Source organism: Myotis lucifugus, unplaced genomic scaffold (genome assembly GCF_000147115.1).
Source record: "Myotis lucifugus unplaced genomic scaffold, Myoluc2.0 scaffold_314, whole genome shotgun sequence".
Lineage (NCBI taxonomy): Eukaryota > Metazoa > Chordata > Mammalia > Chiroptera > Vespertilionidae > Myotis > Myotis lucifugus.
Window position 1 is genome coordinate 1,143,211 of NW_005871362.1, and position 18,744 is coordinate 1,161,954.

The window sequence follows — 18,744 nt, forward strand, 5'->3', positions numbered from 1 at the left end:
GTGGAAGTGATGCCTGCTAACGTTGATGCTCTAAGACAATGACATCAGTGATGACAGTGACACCAGAGACAGGATCAACTCATGTGATCAGCAGTTTAAGCAAAGCATGAGCTATAGGGCCATTCACATCTGTGACTTTTCAGGAATCTACCACATCTATCACTCCACTAGTCTGGGCCATGCTGGATGTACCCTAAAGAGAAAAGGACAAGTTGCTAATAATTGATGTTAGAAGAATGAAAGGTGCTTTGTGAAACCTTTATTGGTGAGACCTAACAAAATAATTACTCCTGGGAAGAGTCCTTGTGAACAAGGCCATATCTTCTATAGCAATAAAACAACAGCTCCCAATAGGCTTCTAGGCCTGAGGAGAGATGGAGAGTGTGAATGTGGTCTGTAATGTGACCAGGTAGGCAGAAGTGGTCATCCTAACCTGGGTTCTACCACACCCACCAACATAAGTTCAGGTGAGGAGAGAAGCATCCAATACAGATGGAAGTGACACATCCTGGATTAGACAAGGTCAGGTGGGTACGTACCAGTCTATCACTGTGACCTACCACAGAGCTCTTACCTGTGGTATCACAGAAACTTACTCGCACTACTCAACAAAGAAGGAAAATGCTCCACACATTCCAAGATCATACCAGCCCTCAATTTCTCCTCCCCCAACACACACATACCATCAGCCTTTTCCATGCCTGTCCTCAGGCTCCTAGTCAGACTTACTTATTGACACACAAATCCCCTGGGACATGGCTAACGTGTTTACTCAGCTGAGGCACGTCTTGGTGTATAGGGGTGAGATTGGCTTTTCATGGCTCTCCCTGCCCGTGGAGAAACTGCTTTGAGAGCCAAATGCACACATCTCTCTGGGTTGGAGCTGGAGGCTGGACACCTCTGGCCCTCAATTTGGTCCTCACCCTCAAGCCTGCCCTGTATTCCCCACATTCCCCAGGCTCCATGCCAGCTCCTGTTCTAGTCTGACTACCCTGGACTTCAACTAATTTCCTGGCTCAAATACCACATTCCCTAGGCTCATCTTCTGCATTCATGGTGTCCCCATCCCTCTTAAATTTTCAAACTCCTAGCTCCCTACAAGATGCTCATCTGCTTTTCCTTCTTGTTTCTTATTTTATGTCTATTCTGTAACTCCTCCCAGTCAGTATATTTGGTGCTCCTTCTTGTCCCAAATGTCAGGACACTAATATGCATCTTCAAGAACCCTATTCTTTCCTCCAACCTGTGTCTCACCCCTTTCGCCTATCCCAGTTTGGAAGAACTGCACTCCCACATTACTACACCAGCTCCCGTGGTTTCTACCACAGCAGGTAGAAGGTAGGCCCTCACTCATATCCCTCAGCCCCATCCAGAGCACTCCCCAAAAGAGCTGATCTGCAGGGCAGCTTTAGGTCCCCGTGATGTCATATAATGCCTAACATCTCCAGACCCACAGGCTGTGCAATTTATCATCCTGGCTCTGAACAGATCCTATCACTCAACATCTCCCCTCTAAGCTCACTTCTGCTTACCCACAATCCACCTTTGGCTAGCTCTCAAAGGAGTATAACTAAATACCCAGAGGCCACAAGGCACAGGAAAGATATTTATTTCCATTTCCCAGGTTATGGATGTGGATTCTCTAAGAACTGGCACCTGGCGAATGTGAAAACAATGAAAAAAACAAAGTATGAGGACACCTGTCTGGCCTGAGCTACAGGTCACGGGGGACACAAAACAGCACCTTTTAGTGACAGCCTTTGGGTGGCTGACATGTCCGGGACCAGCATGTTTACTAGAGTTTGTTACGTTCAAGACAGAGTATTTGTTAAAATCTCTTTGATCTTATTCCTTGAAGGTGCAATGGAAATGAATATGAACACTGTTTATGGCTTGGTCCCTGTGGACATGGGCCCTTTCAGGCCTGCATGTCTTCTCAGATTCTGGTGAAAAGGCCATCCTGAGGCAACCTGGAGCCTCAAAATTATCTAAGAAGTCACGTCAGATGCTGCTGTGGATGTCAAGTCAGAAGGAAGGCAAGAAAACTGGAGACCTTTATGTGGAGGATTTTAGCATGATAAGGAAAGAAATTGGAAGATTTGAAACTAAGGTAAGGATGGACAATGTGAGGAAAATGATAGGATCAGCTAGTTACAGGTTGATAATGAAAAGGAAAACAGGTGTCCAAAAAATTTAAAGAGGCAAGGAAGTCATTCTTCAGAACCATGCAATAGGGCAGTGAGATGAAACTCAACAACCCTGAAAGAAAAGGCTGGGGAGATATTTAGAAAGAAGAAGGAATTATAGGCATCTGTGTTTCCTAATGGGCTTTACAGAAAGGAAATGTAAACCATCTCCTCAAGTCCTGGCAACAGGTCTTTCACATCTTAGTTGTAAATATCCGCACCCAAGTTAGGCTCCTACTCTCTCTCAGAGACCCGGACACAGGGATACCAGGAGGATTAAATTTCAAACGGATGGGGCCAGGTCCTTGAGAGAGTTATTCTCTGGGTCATAACACAGACAAGAAACTTTTGAGGAGACGTATGTATATTTCAAAAGTGCAGAGAAAAACCTGCAATTACTATTACATTTATAAAAGAAATGGTCTAAGGATGGAAGACAAAAGCATGTTGTCAGGAAGAAACTGTGTAAAGGTTAGTGAACATTAAGGCCTCTAGTTCAGAACAAAACTGCTTTCTGCACAGAGGAGGGAAACACAACTAAATCTCTTTTAGCCAAGACCCAGTTGACATTTTTATCATTTTGAGCAATTTATAAAGAGGTGCAATTTCCCAGCAATGTATAAAGAGCTGCAAAGTAGCTGAGAGTTCTTAAACACAGCCAGGATCTGATCTCCCAGAATTCTGTGCTTCTAGAGTTCTCCATGGAGGTATTAAATTGCTCACTAGAGTCACCTTCGTTTTGTCCACAGGTCACCTCAAAGTAAGAAGAGAATTCTCCATCCTACAACATGGCTGGTGTCACTGGATTTGGCCTGGTTAGTGACCTACATGCAGAGGAACTGACATTTACCACATAGTTTGCTCTGATGCAGGTTTTTCTATGAAACTGAAGATGGGAGTTCTAACAGCCTCTTGAGGTTAGGAAGCCTCACCCTCTAGCTTTGGGTAATGCCCTCATCTCCAAGAGATTCCAAAAACCCTGCAGGTAAAATTTAGCTCCATAAAAGGTGAGGTCATTTCTATTTCTGTGGGCATCAATCTGAACTAGGACATTTGAGCCAAAGCATTGGTTGTATTACTAAGTTTTCTAATTATACCCTATTAACAAAGAAGATAGAGTCCTATTTACTTTATGCAAATAAGTCTATAGCCATATAAATAAAAATACTCAAAAAGACTTAAGAAATTTTTTGAAATAAGTCAAACAGGGAGAAAAAAAAGATCAGTGTTGTCACCCACATGGGTGGCCTTCTGTCCATTCCCATTGCCAACAACAGTGGCTGGGCTTCCACTGCATGTCCCCCTGGAGGAGGGACAGAGCTTGGATTTATGCAAACTCATCACCTGCACCCAGAGTAATCACACAGCTACTGCCATTGTCTAGAAAGAATCGGTTTCATCTCCACTGTGGAGATAGTACAAGATAGACCCCACAGAGGTGGGATCTGGTATAGACTATCACCTTAAGTCAACAATAATGACAATGTTAGCTCTCTTTTTTGAGCATTTATTGACTCAATGCAAATCTTCTAAGGACTTTCCACCTTCACAACAAATCTATTTAAAGGGCACAAAAGATTATTCAGAGTTTAGTAACATATAGGAGAGGAGGAGGGTCACTAATATTTTACATCCAGCTCAACCGGCACACTTGCAGCAGAACTGATGGGGTTGGATACTTCACACTGGTAAGTTCCAGCATCCTTTCTACTAATGGGGTCTATGGAGAGGGTTCTGTCGTTCCAGGACAGCTTCATCCGCTCCTTCAGCCGCAGATTCATGCCATTGAAGAACCACTGGGTGGAGCCTGCATTTGTGTAGCAGGTTAGGACCACAGAATCCTTATGCTCCGTGACTGTAGTGTTGCTGGCTATGAGAGTGGGCACTCTCACTGGCTCTGTGAAGAAATAGAGAGCATGGCTATTTGAGAGTGGGCTTGATTCCAAGACCACCAATTATCTACATATTTTAAAGAGTCCCTATCAAAATCCCAATTACTTTTTTTCAGAAATAAAAAAAAATTCCATCCCAGAATTTATGTGGAATTTCAAAGGATCCCAAATGTTTGCAACAATCTTAAAAAGGATGAATTGAAATTGGAGGTCTCACAGTTACTAATTTCAAATCTTACTACAAAGGGAAAGTAACCAAAATAGTTACATGGTATAAAGATTTCCATTTGTCAAAAGACACAATCTAATGGTTTTGATAAAGGAGCCAAGACTGTTCAATGGAGAAAGGACAGTCTTTTCAACAAATTCCATTGAATAGCAATATCTACATGCAAACAAATAAAGGGGACCATTGCTTATCCCAAACACAACAATTCAGTCAAAATGGATTGAATCCTAAACGTAAGAGCTAAAATTATAAATCTCTTAGAAGACAACATACACTTAAGCTGTATGGCATTGTATTTGGCAGTGATTTCTTGAATAAGAAACTAGAAACTCAGGCAAGAAAAGATTAGATAATTTAGATTTTTGTCAAAATGGTAAACTTTTGTTCATCCAAGGACACAATCAACAGAGTGAAAGGTGATCTGTGTAATGGTAGAAAATACTTTGCAAATCATTAATAGCATGATGGGTTAATATACAGAATATATAAAGATCTCCTACAACTCAACAACAGCAACACCAAATAAGGTGATTTTAAAATGGGCAAACCTCGTGAATACAAATTTCTCCAGAGAAGATATACAAAAGGTCAATAAGCCCAGGAAAATATGCTCAACATCACTATCATTAGTAAAATATTAATCAAATCTCTCAAAGTTGATGCTTGTGATATTGAGTGTGGGTTACTCCACTGAGCAGGTAACAGGAGAACACTGCCCTGCGGGACACTTGAGTCCTCCAAGCCTTCTTCAATCAGAGTTGGCACCTCTCACCTCTCAGCCAAGTTAAAGGAATAAGGCAGGTCTATTCATCACAAGACAAATGCCTGGGGCTCTGAGCCCTCAGAGAACTTAAATCCTCTATGTCTGGGAGAAAGCACAGCCTTTCTCAGGAGCCAAGACTGTTCAATGGAGAAAGGACAGTCTTTTCAACAAATGGTGTCGAACAGCAATAGCCACATGCAAACAAATGAGGGGAACCATTCAATAGATTAGCAGGATTTGGATGAGGAAAAACAGAGAACCTAGAGTTAGAGACACCCCTCCCCTACTAATCCTCCCATAGCTCTCCTAGTTCTTCACTGACCAGCTGACTGCAAATTTTATCTAACTGCACAGACCTTCATTGCCCAGACAAGGTGTGTTTCTAAGAGGCACCATTTCCCAGGACATCTGAGAGACTCATATTGGAGCAGAAATAAAACAGGGGACCAGGATCAAACCTGTGGTCAGTTGACTACTCAGACCCCGGGGCCAAGAGCTGGGTCAGGACTTCCCAGGTGAGTGTGACTGACATGAGCCAGTGAGCCAATAAATGATAGAGCAGAGCCCAATGAATGAGCCAGAAAGGAGTGAAGGGACAGGCAGGATCTGATTGAGGCAGCAGAACCTTATGCTTTGACCTTGGTCATTAAAGTCATTCTCCTTCTGCTTAGGGCAGGTGAGGCTTGTGCAGATGCAGAAGGGGTGATGAATGGCAAGAGGGGAGCATGGATTGCTGAAATTCTGACCCTTGTGGACCATTTGTGTTTGGTGGTTATGAGATAGAAATTTGGAAAGATCTTAAAATTCCCCCATATGCAAAAATTACTATTAATACCCCAGGTCCTAAGAGCAATAGCAGGAAGGACTATTTCTCTAGAGAACAGCAAAGTTTCTGAGACATGGGTCTCAACCCCTGGAGTGACAGGGAGCCTTTCCCAAGTGGCCAGAATTCCAAGGACTCTGCATCCAGGTTTCAGCCTCTGAAAAGGTTTTAGCTCATTCCTTCCTTCAGTAGCCATTTATTTCTTCCTAATTCATCAAAACAACCCAGTGTTAAATCTTGATCCCTTAGCTGGTTACAAGTGTAAAATTGGAAGCGAGCAGGCAAAGTCCTTTCCTTTATATCCAGTGGGAATGACACCAACACATCAGGAAACAAATCAGTGGTTTCACCTCCAGTACAGAGAGGGGTGGATCAGCCACCTGAGGGGAAGGTCTGGGTGCTCCCAGCACTGAGTGATTGTTAGTGCATGTAATTTGGTTCTAGAGTTCAAATAAATGAATTCTCCATTTGGTGTTATTTTCTAGACCACAGTCTCTCTCTCTGACCTGGAGATGCCTAAGGGAAGATATAAACCAGTGATGGCGAACCTATGACAGGTGTGCAGAGGTAACCTGTGAACTCATTTCTTTGGCTGACTTTTCTGTTACATGGCATTTAGATATATAAAATAAATATCAAAAATATTAGTCTTTGTTTTACTATGGTTGCAAATATAAAAATTTCTATATGTGACACCACACCATAGTTATGTTAGGGTTTTTCAAAATGCTGGCACACCGAGCTCAAAAGGTTCGCCATCACTGAAAATCAATGTTTGCTTTAGGGATCCCTCTTGGATGGAGGACAGGTAATGGCTGCAGACAGACCTTGAGTCACTCTCATGGTCTGTGTGGCTCTGCTTTAGTGACTATATCTCCCTGTGCCTTGGTTTCCTCCCATTGCAGTACGATGAACATTTGACTGCCAGGGTGTCAGTGTATTAACAATAAAATATTCACAGTATCTGACTAAACATTGGCACAGGGGAGCTGCTCAAATGAGGGACATCTGTTATTGATCAACTCCAAGAGAGAATCTCCTGGGCTGATTCCTGGTGGATGAGGAGCTGCCAGGAGCATCTTTCCTCCTTTTTGTTCCCTGTGATTCTGACCTTTCTCTGGACTCTCCTAAATGTTTCAGTGTAGTTCACAAATTGCCTGGCGACCTTGTCTATCTGTGCTAGCTACACACAATCTCAAGTGAAGCACCACACCTATCCAGATGTGGCTCATGGGCCTGAGCTCTGGCCTCTGAGCAGCTCAAAAGCCTTGTGACTCAGACACCTGGGAAACCATTGTGCCCATTCAGCCCTTCCCAGGTAGTTAACCCCAAACTGACACAGGATCCCCAGGGTCCCTGGAGTCAGAAACCCTGGGGCAGGGGTCTGGGCGGGGCTGCCAAAGCAGAGGTTCTTTATGAGGATTGCAGGGGTCTCTTGGGCCCTGGCTGAGCTCTGCAGGGTCTTTCTCAGGGTCATGGTCAAGGGGCGGGGGCGAGGGAACCAGAATGAGACTGATCTCTTTCTGCTGAGCAACTCCCATCAAACTGTCCCTTCTCTCTGAGGAGAATGTCTGCAGGGCTGGAATCCGGGAAGGGAACTCTGATCTTAGAAAGTTTGTCTCTACTTTTTGTGTCCTGCACTAAATGTCCAAACCCAACCTGGGAGATGATATAGAGAGGGATGGAAGCAGAATTCAGGGCAGTCAGTCCTGTGTGTTCACCCACCCAACACCCAAAGGTCAGAGAGCAATCACTCACCGTATACATTAAGCCGTCCAAAATCCTTTTTCTTTTATTGAGCCTGGAAGGTAGACTACTATGGTGTAGATCCCTGTGTCCTCTGGGTGACCTGCTTTAATTGCAAGGATCCATGCTGTATGTATACCCTGTTTTTTAAATTCTTATGTGTGTTGTGAGAGATGCAATATGATGATAGTAGTTTGCCCTCCCCCCCTCCCCCATACCACATGAAGCCTATAGCATTGGGAGGCTTATTGCTGATACATAGAATCACATCCTTCCCTTCGGCAGCATTGGTTGACACAATAGGGAGTTGGGCAGTGGTGCGCAGGCTCCAGAAATTTACGAGTGAAACTAGGAGGAAAGAGAGAAATTGTTCAATAATAGCGAGTTGGGCAGTGGTGCGCAGGCTCCAGAAATTTACGAGTGAAACTAGGAGGAAAGAGAGAAATTGTTCAATATTTGGATGTATATGTCGGGATGGAAAGATGAGGCCCTGGATTTGCAACAAGTCTCTTCATCTCTTCATCTCAGCCTTGGTGTGTGTGTGTGTGTGTGTGTGTGTGTGTGTGTGTGTGTGACTCACCATGACCACCAATACGTCAGCACCCGTGACCTGTTACTTTTTCTGTTTCTCAGTCTCTTTTCCAGGTGTCTGTTCAACTCACCCACTCACTGCCCTCACACCCCTGCTGACATTTATGGGTGTCCATGGGAGGCACCTTCATGGAACACTTCCTTAAAGACTCTCTGTTAATCACTTTCTGACCTGTCTCTGCTCTATTCGTTTTATAACACTTATGGGTACCTGACATCACATGTAGATATTTTCTTATCTCTCTCCACCCTCAGAATATGAGCTCCATGGACACAAGGACTTGTCAGATCTTGCATCTCCAGTGCCTGCAACAGCCTGCAAATACCTGTGAGTGAATGAATGTTCCCAGAGTCCTTCACCTCTTAGGGTGTATTTCCCCTGAGGTTGATGGTAAGGACGGTGTTTAGCACACCTGATTAACTTTTTCTCTGGTGCCACCTGACATAAATTGTTATTATTAGGGTCAGTTTCCAAAATTCAATAATCAGTGATGAATAACTTCGGAATTAACAGCAACTGAAGTTTCCCTGCCCCACTCCACTTCCAGATCATGAGATTTCGAAGTTACCTGTTACCCATCTCCCTTACACATCCTACTCTGCCTCCCTGTCCTCTCCCCTCAGGTCCACACAGAAGCACTCCCTAAACTCTCAGAGCGCTGTTCTCCCCAGGAGACCCCAGGAAGTCCCCGTCTTTACCCCTTCAGTCCACCTCCGGTATGTTGGGAAAAGCAATCTTGGCCGGTAAGGAAGGGATTGTTCCTTTCTTACAGGCCAACAGGAGTCCCTGCCAGGGGACAGGTCCTCTGCATATAGGGGCTTAGAGTGACTCCATGGTGTCTGCTGCCTGCACTGTCCCTCCCTCTATGAGAAAAGCTTGGATTCCAGGAAAGCTCAAAGGCACCACTGTAAAAGCTGGTGGGATCTGCTGTCCCTCTGCACTGTACCCTGGGCCTCCTCCTGGTGCAAGATCACTTACCAGGTCACGTGGACAAGGGCAGAGTTTGTGCCAAGGACCCACCTCCTCCTCCCCTCATTTTTGCCATCCTTTTCCCCTCCTTCCTGCTTATCTTCCCTCTAAATTTTGGTTTCCTTGGAGTTGCTGAGGTATCTGAACATACACACACACACACACACACTCACAATCATAGACACACACACACACTTACATGCTCTGTTTGGAAAAGCACCAGCCTGGGGCATCCAGGTCATATGCATTCCTCATGGCTCCCAGTCAAGTGCACAGTAGCCTCCCCCCACAGCCCTCTCTCTTTCACATTTGACTTTTTCCTTCAAAGAAGGAGTTCTGGGGCCACCTCAGGACCTCTTGTCACCGGAATATCACCACTGCTGTGCATCGGATCACCTGTGAAACTTTGTAAAGATTGTGATGCCCAGGTGCCAACATAGATGCTGCTTCAGCAGCTGTCCAGATAATGTGGATGCCCAACCAGAATGAGATCTGATGATGTGGTGATGGGACACCCCTCTCCCTCTCCTGTGCACAGGGAGGGTCTCCACATCCTGATAAAATGCAGATTCTTACTCTGCAGGTGTGCAGTGGACCAGAGACTCTGAATCTGATGAGCTCTCAGGGAAGGTGGGTATTACTGGCCTGTGGAGCCCACTTGCAACAGCAAGGCTGATGGGGCCACGTCTCCCCTGAGAGGATGACCCTCTCACCCCAGCATTGGCCTCTGCTGTCCTGGTATTGGGTCAATCAGCATCACACAGAGAGCCCCACAGGCCCAAAACTGAGGATTATTTCTGTTTGTAAAACAGAAACCCAGCTGGGCACCTCCTGTTCCCTGTGTTCTCAAATGCACTGGGAAACTTAAATTTCCTCCCAGCAGGAAGGCCACAGAGGTGACTCTGGTGGTGAGAATGAGTCAAGCTGGGTGATGACGGTAGAGGGGACCCTCCCTCTATCTCAGGTTGTCACCAGCCTGGCCTTTGCTTCCAGGGACAGAGATCCAGTACCAGGAGTCTCAGGAGGCCCTTCAGTTCCTGGTAGTGAAGAGGAAAGTGTCCTGCATGTCGTGGAAGGAGCACTGTGGTAGGAGCTCAGGTGGCTGTGGGATCCCTGGTTGTCAGTGGTAGTTTCTGGGAGACCCTCCCACTCTGTTGGCTGAGCCTGTCCTAGTGCTCCCTGATCTTGGCGCGGTGTTAGTCCTCTGCCTGGGAGAGTACATTTCAAAACTGGAAAGTGTTCATGGGTGGTGCCAGGCATGGTACAGGGAGCAGCAAATAGAGCCCTGAGAAACCGGGTGATCTTGGGCCTGTTAAAGTAAGAAACTTCCCAACCTGTGAAGATTTTCATGACTTTATTTGAACCAAGCTAACGTCTTATGCCTGGTACAAGATATCAAATCCTGAGCTTGGCAGTTGTGCAACTTATTTTATACATTATAATAAAAAAAGATGGAAAAAGTTGTGTGAAATCCGTTAGGAATTGAAAAAATCTCTAGAATTGATAAATAGCAAAATGGAGAAACTCTTTTTTTTCTTTGGTGGGTCCAGGATAATTAATATTTACAGCACATAGAGAGGTTGTGGAAGGATCCAGGTAACCTAAGAAGTATGTTGTCTCATATGCTGGTCCCAGAGTCTGTGCCTTCAAATCGTCTTGCAAAGGAACAACTACTCTGATGTATCAAAGGTATGTTATCCAAGATGCATAAGAACAGGGAACAGGGCTCACTTAATGTAATGTCTGACCTTTGCTAACGAAGCTGTATGCCTGGGACATGACTCCCTGACATCACCTGCCCAGTTAGGAATTTGTGATCAGACCATCCTGTGCAGTTATTTTTGGTCACTGAGCATGTCAGGCCTGACATGTGACCTGCTGGGCTTCTCAGGCTTATTTTACAGCCCATTTTTGTTGTTGTTTCATTCACAGTCCCTAGAAGTAGAAGGTGGGATTCAGCAGTCCTGAGGGCGGATTCCAAAAGCATCTGTGGGAGCCGGTGATGGAAATCAGGCTCCTTCTCCAGCTCCTTATGCAAAGCCAGGTTCATGTGTGAATTCCCTGTGTTGTCAGTGTGTCTAAATGTCACCCTCTGGAGAGCAGAAGGAGAAATGCAGCCAATGCCAGGTGCTGCACCAGGGATGCTGACCAGAGACTGAGAGCTAGCCCTGACACCTGGGCAGAAGTGGGCTCTGGCCTTCAAGCTTTAAGGCCAGTCAGTCAGGGTCCAGTCACTGTGGGATCCAGGCCTCCTGACTCCATCCCAGAGCAGGGTGAGCCCAGCAAGAGGACAGGATCTGGGGCTGCTTCCATCTTAGAGGGGATGAGTGTCCAGAGTATTATGAGTCCAGTGTCATGAGAACTGTCCCCTCTGGTGGATGTACTGTTTCAGGAGGAAATCTCTGTCCCAAAGGTTTCAAGAACAGGACCTGGTGATGGCTCTTCTGAGGCTTTTAGTAGAGTGTGCCAAACTAGAGTACTGATCCCCCAAATGCCCTGTGCGTCTCCATCATTGCATGGGGTTGTTTCATTCAAGTCACCTGTGTCCCTGTCAATTCTCTTTTGTAGTCCTCCCGCAGGGCCCAGGATCTGAAGCAGCTCCACTTAGAGTGTCAACCACAAGAGCTGTGGGTCCCTCTGCTAGGGGAGGGAAGGGCCCTGTGCGACCCTCAGTCCTCTGAGATGGAAGCAAGCCCAGATCCTTTTTTCTCCTGTCCCATCATGCTGAGGAAGTTCTCCTTGCTCCCCAGGACATCATGGGTGGTTGAGATGTTCTGGGACTACAGGCAGGTGTCCCACAGACCAGGGAACTTGGTTTTGGAAGTCATCCCCGGATTCCTCTGAGGTCAGTGTGAGCTCTCTTTTCCCATGGTAGTACCTCTACCTGGGGTGAAAGATCCAGAGTGTCTGCCAGGTCAGGGCTCTGTGAGAAGACAAAGAACACAGGCTGCTGTCCCGGCCCCAGGAATATGAGACCGCACTCACAATGTGGAAATGGGGAGGGCTGTGATTTTCAGAGAATGAAGGAAGGTCTGACTCTTCACTCTTATTACGTCCTATCTCCCACTCCCCTGAATGGGTGAGGGGGAAAAACCCATACCTGGGTCATCCCCACACACTTGTGGCCTCCTCCCATGCTGATAGCAATACCTTCGTGCCTATAAGGAACATCGTTTGACCACTAGTGTCACATAGGTGACAGGATTCCATTGTGTGGTTTCTCTCATCCATTTAATGAGTGCTTACTGAGCATCTGTGATGTGCCAGGCCTGGAATGGGCCCTGGTACCTGAGAGAACAGGACATATGTGGGACCTGTGCTCATGGAGTTTACCTTGTAACAAAGACAGTCTCTCAGAGAAATCACACCACTAAGGAGTTAATTATAATCCAGAGAAGGGCGAGGAAGAAAGAGTAGTATGTACTTGAGTCTCAGCTCGTCTAGGGATCACAGAAATCACTTCTGAGAAAGTGACCTCTTGGCTGAGACCTGAAGCATGAGTGGCCATTCAACCTTTGGACAGAGGGTGGTGGGGAAGAGCTGCCTGCACAGGACTGAACTTGGTGGGCATATACTTGAATTTTTTGTAGTAGTCTGAGGAGGATAGGCTTTATTTCTTCCTTGAATGTTTGGTAAAACTCCCCTGCGAAGCCGTCTGGTCCTGGGCTTTTGTTTGCTGGAAGCTTTTTGATGACTGCTTCAATATCTTCCATAGTTATTGGCCTATTGAGATTTATAGATTCTTCCTGATTGAGTTTTGGAATGTTGTATTTTTCTAGGAATTTGTCCATTTCCTCCAGGCTGTCTATTTTGTTGGAGTGGAGCTGTCCATAGTATTTTTTAATAATCATTTGTATTTCTGTGGGATCTGTTGTTATTTCGCCTCCATAGTTTCTGATTTTGTTTATTTGGGTCCTCTCTCTTTGCTTCTTGGTGAGCCTGGCTAGAGGTTTGTCAATCTTGTTTATCATTTCAAAGAGCCAGCTCTTGGTTTCATTGATTTTCTGTATTGTTTTTTGGTCTCTATGTCATTTATTTCTGCTCTAATCTTTATTATCTCCTTCCTTCTGCTAACTCTGGGATTTTCTCGTTGCAATCTTTCTAATTCTTTGAGTTGTAGGGTTAGATGATTTACTACCATTTTTTCTTGTTTTTTGAGATAGGCCTGTAGAGCTATAAATTTCCCTCTCAGGACTGCTTTCCTTGTGTCCCATAGGTTTTAGATTGCTGTGTTGTCATTGTCATTAGTTTCCAGGATGTTTTTAATTTCTTCTTTGATCTCATTGGTAACCCATTCAATATTTAATAACATGCTATTCAGCTTCCAAGTGTTTGAGTATTTTGGGTTGTTTTTATTGTAGTTTATTTCTAATATTATGCCATCATGGTCTGAGAAGATGCTTTTCACGATTTCAATCTTCTTGAATTTGGGGAGACTTTGCTTGTGACCCAATATGTAGTCTATTTTTGAATCTGTCCCATGAGCACTTGAGTAGAATGTATATTCCGCGGCTTTGGGGTGAAGTGTTCTGAAGATGTCTATTAAGTCCATCTGATCTAGTGAGTCATTTAGGACTGCTGTTTCTTTGCTGATTATTTGTCTAGAGGACTTATCCAGTGATGTCAGTGGTGTATTAAAGTCCCCTACTATGCTTGTATTGTTGTCAATATCTCCTTTCATATCTTCCAGGAGTTGTTTTATGAATTTGGGTGCTCCTTCATTGCGTGCATGTATGTCTACCAGGGTTATATCTTCTTGTTGTATTGATCCCTTTAGTATTATAAAATGGCCTTCCTTATCTCTTGTTATGGCCTTCACTTTGAGCTCTATATTGTCCGATATAAGTATTGCTACCCCAGCTTTCTTTTCCTTTCTATTTGCCTGAAAGATATTTTTCCATCCCTTCACTTTCAGTCTGTGTGAGTCCCTTCTAATGATGCAGGTCTCTTGTAGACAGAAGATGCATGGGTCATGTTTTTTTTAATCCATTCAGCCATTCAATGTCTTTTGGTTGGAGCATTTAGTGCGTTTACGTTTATAGTTATTATTGAAAGGTACTGGTTTGTAGCCATTTATTTTTTGTGTGGCTGTTTTCTTTCTGAGTTTTTTATTTCTTCTTTTTACACCAGTCCCTTTAGCATTTCTTGCATGGCTGTCTTGGAGGTGATAAACTCCCTTAGCCTCTTTTTGTCTGTGAAGCTTCTTATTTCCCCTTCAGTTTTGAATGATAGCCTTCCTGGATAGAGTATTCTTGGATTCAGTCCTTTGCTTTGCATCACTTTGTAAATTTCCATCCATTCTTTTCTAGCCTGATGTGTTTCTTGAGAAATCATTTGATAATCTAATGTAACTGTCCATGTCTCTCTTGCACCTGTAAGATTATCACCTGTAAGATTATCTTTTTGTCCTGAACATTTGCCATGGTAATTATGATGTGTCTTGGTGTGGGTCTTTGGGTTCACCTTGTTTGGGTGACTTTTTTCTTCCCCACCTCAGGGCAGTTTTCTGATATTATTTCTTCGAATAGGTTTTCTAATCCTTGTTTTTCTAATCCTTGTTCCACTTTCTGTTGTTCTGGCACCCCGACTATTCATATGTTGTTTCATTTCTCCTCCTGTCTTTTAATTTTTTTCTCCAATTTCAGTACAGTTTGGGTGTGTTTTGCTTCCTTGTCTTCTGGGTGTGTTTTGCTTCCTTGTCTTCTAATTCACTAATTCGTTCCTCCACTTCTCCTAGTCTACTGTTGATACTTTCAATGGTGTTTTTAGGTATATCGCTCTCCATTTCTTCTTGGGTCTTACTTAAGGTGAAAATTGGAAAAAGGGGGGGGAGAGAAAAGAAAAAAAAAAGAGCGAAAAGAGAGAATGAAGTAGAAGACGGGAAGAGACTATTTATATGAGGAGAAAACTCCTATAGAACCACCACTAATCCCAACAAATTCCAGCAACTGCTCCCTGGAGATAAATGCAACCTAGAAACAACCAATAATATCAAGAGAGGCAAGGGAAAACAGAAGCACAAAAATAAGCGGGGGCGGGAGAGGTGGAGGGAGAGGAAGAACCAGCAGAAAAATATAAAAAGAAAAAGCAAAACAGCCTCACAACCAGGCCTAAAACACACACACACACACACACACACACACACACACACACACACACAAACATCAACAACAACAAAAACAATATACTCAACAATCAAGCAAACAGCAACAAAACAATAGAAAGATAAAAGAAGAAAAAAAATTTGATAGTGGAGAGAGATAAGGGATAGGTGTATAAGGATTTAGAGCAATGGATTGGAAATAGGATATATAAGTAGGGTGAAATTTTGACAGGAGGTAAACAGAAGAAATAGGGAAAATCTGACGCAGGAATAAGGTAAGAGAAACAGGACAACAAAAGGGGAAAAGTGAGGGAGAGGGTTTTAGCATAGAGGTAAAATTGAGGTAGGGAAAATTGATGCTCAAGGAATGATGAAAATAGAATAAAGAGAAAATAAAATGGCACTTTAAAAAATGGTAAAATGGTAGCAGTAATAATACTGGTTAAAAATAAAAATGTAGTAATTACAAGGCTAAAATCAGGTCATGGGAAAAGAAGAAGAAAAAAAATTGGTTTCTTAGTTATAAGGTGAAAAAAGAAAAAAAATTTGCAGTAGTGAAGTCCTTCAGTTCTTCTACTCTTCAGTCTGGCTCACCTTAGTCCTTCCAGGTATTCAGGAGAGTGTTGAATTTCCCTGCGATACACTGTTCCTTCGTGTTGTAAATCACAGTCCTGATTTTAAAGCAGGCCGTATTTGTGATCCAGACTGCCTTAATTTGTGTTCACCTAAGAGTCAGTTTGTGGCTCAGCCTCTAGGTGGCAGTGTTTTTGGGTTGGCCGCTGAGGCTATACAGCTTACCTATCCAGCAGCAAGGGTTTATTTTCTCTATTGCACTTAAAACTGGTTTGGGGAGGTCAACTCCCCAGAGCTGGTTCTTTAATCATTACCCTGCTCTGTGTTGTTGCTGGATTGAAAATCCCTCTATATGCCAGACCCTGTTACCTCCCAGGGACTGATCAGATCATTTTAATCCTTGATCTCCTTCAGGGTGGAATCTGGGTGTGGCTTTGCTCCTTGCCTGGGGGCTAGGTAGAGAAGTCCCACCCTCCGGAGAGAATGGCTGCCCCAGTCCTGGGCCCAGGGGTGTCTCAGCACTCAATTCGCTGGCACCTCTCCCGACCCCCCTATCTCCTCAGCTTCTCCCCAGATTCCACTCATCTGCACCTTCTCTCTCTCTTCATCACAGGCGAGTGTCTGTATCCAAAATATCTTATGAACAGGATTCAGTTAAAACAAACAAAGAAACGCCGGCCATGGAAATGGGGAAGGCTTAGATGTTGTAAGCTCTTCTCTTACCGACACTGCATGGTCTGGTCAGCTCTTCAGGCTGCCCCCTCTAGGCTCAGTCCTCCGTGATCACAGAACCCAGGTCTCAAATCCCCCAACTTCAGGAATCCCTCCGATGTCCTTTCCCCAGTCAGGGGCTGTGCCTGTCCCAAGGGACTTGGCTGTCTGTCACGTGGTCTCCCTCTGACACTCTGAGCTCAGAGGTCTGGCAAACTTTCCTGCCCAGATTCCTGTTTTTTTGTGTTTTTTTTTTAACTTTCCAGGGGAGTTCTGCCCTTCCCAGCTGCAAACCATCTCACCAGCTGGGTGGGTGTTATTAGTTTCAGCTGCTTACTCCATTTGCTCCAGGACACGACCTGGGACACATCTGACTATATCGCCGTCATCTTCGGAATCCATAAAGGCCAAATCTTGATTAGAAGCCTGGGATTTTCAGCTACCAACGTAAGAAACATTTAAACCTGTAGAGAATTTTTATGAGTTTATTTGAGTCAAACTGACGACAATTTCCAGGAAGCAAAATCTCAATGAAAGGTGTCAGTTTTGCACCGTATGTTATACATTACAATCAAAGCAGGATGCATACGGGGTTTAATAAAATCCATTGGTGATAGATTAAGAAGATGGGAAAAAGCAAAACAGGGAAATCTCTGAGATGGGATAAAAAGTAAAACAAATAGACACATACTTCTTTTGCATTAGTTCATAGAGGATAGTTAGCAGCTAACAATTTACATGATGACAATAGCAATGAGGCGTTCTGTGGCTACTCCTCTGGTGCAGTGAGGTACTGGAAAAAAAGAAAAAAATTTCCTGATATTCCAAATGTAAGTTATCTCGAATGTAAAAAGACAACAGACATGTTCAGTTAATATAAAGATTCAGCTTTGTTAGGAAAAAAATACTTAAGACATAATTACCACCATGACTCGCTTTTAGTTAGAAAGTTGTCATTTCAGGCTATCCTATGTGGTTACTTTCAGTCTCTGATTTTGCAAATCATACTATGCAGGCCTCTTCTGAGCTAGTCACCTTTAATACATGGCTCCATTTTCATCCACACCTCCCCCTTTGGCTCATAAATCAAATGGAATGATTCACTGATGACCAAACTTTTGGTTGTAAATTGTGGTTTCATGGTGCTAGAAAGGCTCATCATTAGGAAGTCTTAGTTTATCTAACTGAACTATGGACCTTTGGGGATAGGGCAAGATGTAATATTGGATGGAAGTCAAGGTCAAATTTTCTTAAAAGTGAAAAGCAGGTAAATGGGAGCCAGTCAGGTTCCACTGGTCTTCATTAAGAAAAACACTTTGGAGGCGGCGCTCACCCAAGGGGAGCCAAGTTCAGTTCCAGTGGCAAGATCGTGAAGCCCAATGGCGAGAAGCCAGACGAGTTCGAGTCCGGCATCTCCCAGGCTTTCCTGGAGCTGGAGATGAACTCGGACCTCAAGGCCCAGCTGCGGGAGCTGAACATCACCGCGGCCAAGGAAATTGAAGTTGGTGGCGGTCGGAAAGCTATTATCATCTTCGTCCCAGTTCCTCAACTCAAGTCTTTCCAAAAAATCCAGGTGCAGCTGGTACGCGAGCTGGAGAAGAAGTTCAGTGGGAAGCAAGTGGTCTTCATCGCTCAGAGGAGGATTCTGCCGAAGCCAACTCGAAAAAGCCAAACAAAGAAAAAGCAGAAGCATCCCAGGAGCCGCACCTTGACCCCTGTGCACGACGCCATCCTTTTGGACCTGGTCTTCCTGCGCGAGTTCCTGGGCGTGGGCAAGAGGATCCACGTGAAGCTGGATGGCAGCCAGTTCATCAAGATGCATCTGGACAAAGCGCAGCAGAACAACGTCGAGCACAAGGTTGAAACTTTTTCTGATGTCTATAAGAAGCTCACGGGCAAGGACGATAATTTTGAATTCCTAGAGTTCAGCTGTAAAGAAAAATGACTAAATAAAGTACATACTTAGTATTGTTTAAAAAAAAAAAAGAAAAACACTTTGTCCCTGACCAGTGTTGCTAAGTGATTCGAGTATCACCCTGCAGTGCCTGGTCAAGGTCATGTGTCTGGGTTGCAGGTTCAATCCCTGGTCCCAATCAGGATGCATGCAGGAGAGAGCCAATTGTTTCCTTCTCATATTGATGCTCCTCTCCCTCTCTT

The 18,744-nt window shown here is 44.4% G+C and overlaps 1 pseudogene; it reads left to right on the forward strand.

Moving 5' to 3' along the window:
- The first annotated feature begins 8,949 nt into the window (after positions 1 to 8,949).
- LOC102422219 lies at positions 8,950 to 18,532 on the forward strand (annotated as a pseudogene).
- Positions 18,533 to 18,744: the final 212 nt, after the last annotated feature.